The sequence below is a fragment of the Salvelinus fontinalis genome, chromosome 18 (genome assembly GCF_029448725.1).
Source record: "Salvelinus fontinalis isolate EN_2023a chromosome 18, ASM2944872v1, whole genome shotgun sequence".
Classification (NCBI taxonomy): Eukaryota; Metazoa; Chordata; class Actinopteri; order Salmoniformes; family Salmonidae; genus Salvelinus; species Salvelinus fontinalis.
The window spans coordinates 26,570,015-26,576,468 of NC_074682.1; positions in this window are offsets into that span (position 1 = coordinate 26,570,015).

Consider the following 6,454-nt stretch of genomic DNA (forward strand, 5'->3'; position numbering starts at 1 on the left):
TGACATTATGAAGCAAACATTGTGCGAGACACTGCTGAAATGTTTCACTTGGCTTCTTTATATGTAACGCGTCACAGAAATATGTATAAGTATCTTAACTGCAGAGCTCTCGATGGATTTAAGAATAGCTCTTGGTCATCTTTGAATTTCCGTCATGTCTTGGAGACAATGTGTCTGTGCATTTTGATCCAGCATACTGTTTTTTATTTACTGTTATTTAATCATCGCAGACTAAAACATCATATCACTTAAATATTTGAAATAACTTTATATAAAGAAACTTAAAGAAAACACAGGGGCCTCTTCAACACTCCATTAAGCAAATAACAAATAACACACACTCTTAACATTCTGACTTGCACTAGTTGTCAAGGTGGGTCTAACGCTGTTCCTGAGGCCTCAACAGAGAAGAACTTGTTAACAGTGGGTAGACAGAATATTGCGGTCCTACCTTGTCCACAAACACACCATTGTTCATACCAGTCCCAATGGGGTCATCTTGAGTGGTTGTGGACTTGTGGTGGATGTCTCGAGTGTTAGCTGAGGGTCGGCAAAAGCTCTTTCTTTTCCCTTCATGCATCTGCCAGAGAACAGGGGAGGAACTGAAGTAACATGGCCAAGTGACAACACACAGCCACACACCAGGCCTATCACACACACACACACACACACACACACACACACACACACACACACACACACACACACACACACACACACACACACACACACACACACACACACACACACACACACACACACACACACACACACACACACACACACACACACACACACACACACACACACACACACACAATTGCAATAAAGACATTACGTCAGAAGATTTCCCAAAATAATAAATTATCTTTATGCCCTCTTGTTGATTGTTTGGAAGGTTTAGTCTGTATTTGCCACTTATTAAGAGATCACTGATTCATACAATATTAACACATAAAATAAAACATAAAATAAATACATTTTACGGTAACTTTTTACTCCTAACTTAAAACCTGTATTGCGGTATGTCTAACTATTCTTCTATATTCCTCTTTAACCAAATCTCTACTCTTGATGTAAATGGAATGCTGTAGAAGTGTTCAGACACTTTTTTTACATTTCACTTGGTTTTGAGAAACTTACTCCACCAGCGATAGCCCTCATCAGGAATATAGCCTAGTGCTTTTGCTTTGCAATATACTGGATGCTACACAAATATGTATCTATTCTGAATAAGGTAAAACTCATGGACCAACAGAAAGTGAACAATTTCATAATATCAACAATGACTTTATGTCTCAACCAACCCCTGGACTTCTAGAACCATCGGCATAGAAATTTCAGTCAAGGTCGAAAGTATTTAGAGTCCGTATAAATAGCACTTGTCAACACTATTTTAGTACTATATTGTATTGTTTTATACCAACACATTTAAAATGAAGGCCTCATTTTGTCTGGTGTGACTAGTTTGCACAATTGCCAAGTGTGGATCACCTCTCCTAACCCGAACCGCTCTGCCCAGGTGTGTGACCTAGACCAGCTGCAGCAGCACTGAGTACTGGAGCACAGCTGCAGATCCAGCTACCTTAACTCCAGTTCATGTCAAAGCAATACACAGCCAACCAACAATGATTCTTAAATGAGTACATCTGTCATTGCTAAAACTGATAAATACCTGTATAAATATATCTGAGAAAATCTACACTAATTGACTCTGTCAAGTAAATTCTACTAAGCCTTAACAATTTCAACAGAGCATGAACTTTACCGTAAGATGTAGTGAAGCAGCTTTTTAGGTCACTGTTCCTACAATAAAGTGATATGTAGCCTATATTTGATATAAAATGAATGAGCAATATTTCTGTTTGATAGCAAATACAGTAGCTCACATTTACGTTTTCACAACATATGTCTTTATACTGTGGCGTACAGCAGGTCAGCCACCAGGGGGAGACTCGTCGAGGCCTGGTAACAGATGGAATATACATCACGAGGCAATGGCTCTATCAGCTGGACGTGCCAGGTCTCGACGGGCTCTCCAGCCAGGACTAATTGGGGCTGATTGGGAGCTGGTGAGTAATCAGGGCGGATTGCTCATCAGCTGTGCAAAGCCCATAAAGCTGCCAGAAGGGCAGCACACAGGAGGAGTGGGGGAAGAAAGGACTCCCGTGTTATTGTTGACGGTTGCAGAGGTAACAAGCGGGAGTTCAGTTTTGTGCCCGACAGGATACAGCCAGACCCGGAATCGCAGAAGACGGCATCCCGGAGAGGGTCTCATAGGGGAGACCTATCATATAATTTTCTTTTTTATCTATTATTTAAATAAACACCCTTGAAACTGAGCTAATCCTTCTCTGTCCATGTCTGATATGGGTAAACGTCTTGACCAAACCCCCTGGTCTGCCACAATACCCTCTTTATGCCTATGTTTCTATGGGCAACCTTTAATATATTTACTACACACACTATCTAGGGAATTCAATTCAATAGAACGATTGCTAATTTTTTTTGATTTTCTATTTTAATTTCCAAATTTCCATTCAGTAAGAACATTACCCAGATACACTGTAAAGTGCCTTCAGATAGTATTCACACCCCTTGACTTTTTCCACATTTTGTTGTGTTACAGCCTGAATTGGAAATGGATTACATTTAGATTTTTATGGTCACTGGCCTACACACAATACCCCATAAGTGGAGTGATGTTTTTAGAAATTATTAGAAATTAATAAAACATTAATTAACTGAAATATCTTGAGTCAACAAGTATTCAACCCCTTTGTTATGGCAAGCCTAAATAATAAAAATGTGCTTAACAAGTCACATAAGTTGCATGGACTCACTCTGTGCTCAAAAATAGTGTTTAACATAATTTTTGAATGACTACCTCAACTCTTGAGGTTTTCCAATGCCCCTCAATGAAGGGCAATTATTGGTAGATGGGAATAAAAAAAAAGCAAAAATTGAATATCCCTATAAACATGGTGACATTATTAATTACACTTTGTATGGTGTATAAATACACCCAGTCATTACAAATATACAGGATGGAAACCACTCAGGCATTTCACCATGAGGTCAATGGTGACTTTAAATCAATGACAAAGCTTAATGGCTGTTATAAGAAAAAACTGAGGATGGATCAACAACATTGTCGTTACTCCACAATACTACCCTAAATGACAGAATGAAAAGAAGGAAGCCTGTACAGAATAAAACATATTCAACAACATTGCAATAAGGCACTAAAGTAAAACAGCTAAAATTGTGTCAAAGAAATTAACTTTATGTTCTGAATACAAAGCGTTATGTTTCAACATAACACATGACTGAGTACCATTCTTCATATTTTCAAGCATGCTGGTGGCTGCATCATGTTATGGGTATGCTTGTTACCAGAAAGGACTAGGGAGTTTTTAAAAATAATGGAATAGAGCTATGCACAGGCAAAATCCTAGAGGAAATCCTGGTTCAGTCTGCTTTCCAACAGACGCTGGAATACAAATTCACCTTTCAAAAATAACCTAAAACAAGGCCAAATACACAATTACCAAGACGACATCGAATGTTCCTGAGAGGCCTAGTTACAGTTTTGACTTAAATCAGCTTGAAAATCTATGGCAAAACTTGAAAATGGCTGTAATGTTCAAATATTGTACAATCTAGGTGTGCAAAGCTCTTACAGATTTACCCAGAAAGACTCACAGCTGTAATCGCTGCCAAAGGTGATTCAAACATGTAGTGACTCATGGGTGTGAATACTTATGTAAATTATGTTTCATTTTCAATAAACTTGCAAAAATTTCTAAAAACATGTTTTCACTTTGTCCTTATGGGGTATTGTGTGTAGATGGGCAAATTCTATTTTTTTTAATCCATTTTAAATTCTGGCTGTAACACAACAAACTGTGGAATAAGTCAAGGGGTATGAATACTTTCTTAAGGCACTGAACATAGCAGGATGGTGAAGATATTCATTTGGGGTCATTTAAAAGTGAACCTGTTCTACAGGGCAGTAAAGAATAAGTGCTTAAAAGTGTATGTAACTGCAACGTTAGGGCATATTTTAGAAATGCATTTCATTGCATAGGTTGTTGTTATATAATTGCTATTGAACGTGGCGTTTGGCGTCAACTTGCGAGATAGTTTCTTACATTAACAATGTTTCTTGCTGCAGCTAAGCCAAGGCATTCTGAAAAAGTAACTTGTTAGTGCCCAGAACTGCATGGCTTTAGAGCTTGGTTTTTTCAAGTATGTGTGGGCTGAGGGGTATATGGGGAGAAACATGATCTAGGTGGGGGTCGTACAAGGGGAGGATGTGGGCACAGCACAGCTCTACGTGGGTCGAGGGTTTGAGAGAGAGGGAACCAAACCACATGATTCTTTGAAAACAGGAGATCTCAGAACATCTCTCTACACACCTCAGAACAGTCAGCTTTTGTTGGGCTCTCGAGTCGCAAAGCTGAAATGCTGAAAATCTGAAATACTCATCTCATATGTATATACTGTATTCTATGCTACCTATTGCATCTTAGCCTATGCCGCTCTGACATTGCTCATCCATATAGTTATATATTCTTATTCCATTCCTTTACTTAGATTTGTGTGTATTAGGTATTTGTTGTGGAATTGTTTGATATTACTTGTTAGATATTGCTGCACTGTCTGAACTAGAAGCACAAGCATTTCACTGCACTCACAATAACATCTGCTAACCATGTGTATGTGACCAATAAAATTTGCTTTGATTTAATTTGAGAAATATTTAATCTCATGTCTTTTCAGCTACACACACTATACAAGACCTAAGAATGTTAATGTCTGTTTTGTACAGGAGACCTGAGAATGTTCATGTCTGTTCAGCTAAAACACAGTACACAAGATCTAAGAATGTTAATGTCTGTTTTGTACAGGAGACCTGAGAATGTTCATGTCTGTTCAGTTACACACAGTACAGGAGACCTAAGAATGTTAATGTCTGTTCAGTTACACACAATACAGGAGACCTAAGAATGTTAATGTCTGTTCAGTTACACACAATACAGGAGACCTAGGAATGTTCATGTTTTATTTCCATCTGTATGATTTGTATTGTTGTTTGCAAAACAATTCTAAATGAAATGTTGAATTCAGTGTGTTAACTTGATAACAATGATCCAATAGATATTGATCAAATATACACCAGATGTAACTGCTGTATATGAACTGTCATTCATTCTACAATAAACCGTAGTATGCCAAGTGTCCTCATTTTTACCTCCTGCACCTGTTTGACCCGACACAAATGCAAGCTCACACACATGCACGCACAGATACATTTTCTGCAGACGTCGCTCTCTCTCTCTAGAGTCTAGACACTCAAAATTAGATCCATGTAGATAGAGGTATCAGGCCTCCTCTATATTTAACCAGATTCACTAGTTGTATTACATCCTTCTACTGGTTTTTATTACACTGAGATTAACAGTCCTACAGTATTGTAGCTACGGTAACTACCGGTAATAGTACCCTAATTGTAGCCCTGATTCCTGAGAAGGATCTGATGTTTTTTTAGCCAACATAACAGATATACATTGTAATTTACAAACTAGAATAGGACTTTTCATGAAGACAACATGCATGTGCTTGCTCTTCTTGAAGTATTTTTCATGGTAGTGAAAGAGGCCCTGAGATTACAGCATTGGATTGACCAGCTGCTGCCCCCCTTATGGTACATCTTGGCCATAGCACAGCAAAGAGGTGAGCTCTCCTTTCCAAACATGCCTTACCATTACATTTATGGTCTTGCTACATGGGTGAGAGAGATTTTCAGTCAAGAAAAAGTAGGAGGTAAAATTACAGAACAAAAAAAGTATGTATGTCTATATAGGTATGTGTATGTATATATGTGTATATTTATGCATGCATGTATGGATATATATATATTTACCCAAAAAATATGGGGGATTGGAAATGATGCAGACAATTACATTGATGGAAGCAACATACTTTCCGCAATATTAAGCTGATCCACCCCTTAAAAAAAAAAAAAAAAAAATATATGTATATATATATATATATATATATATATACACTGCTCAAAAAAATAAAGGGAACACTTAAACAACACAATGTAACTCCAAGTCAATCCCACTTCTGTGAAATCAAACTATCCACTTAGGAAGCAACACTGATTGACAATACATTTCACATGCTATTGTGCAAATGGAATAGACAAAAGGTGGAAATTATAGGCAATTAGCAAGACACCCCCCAAAACAGGAGTGATTCTGCAGGTGGTGACCACAGACCACTTCTCAGTTCCTATGCTTCCTGGCTGATGTTTTGGTCACTTTTGAATGCTGGCGGTGCTCTCACTCTAGTGGTAGCATGAGACGGAGTCTACAACCCGCACAAGTGGCTCAGGTAGTGCAGTTCATCCAGGATGGCACATCAATGCGAGCTGTGGCAAAAA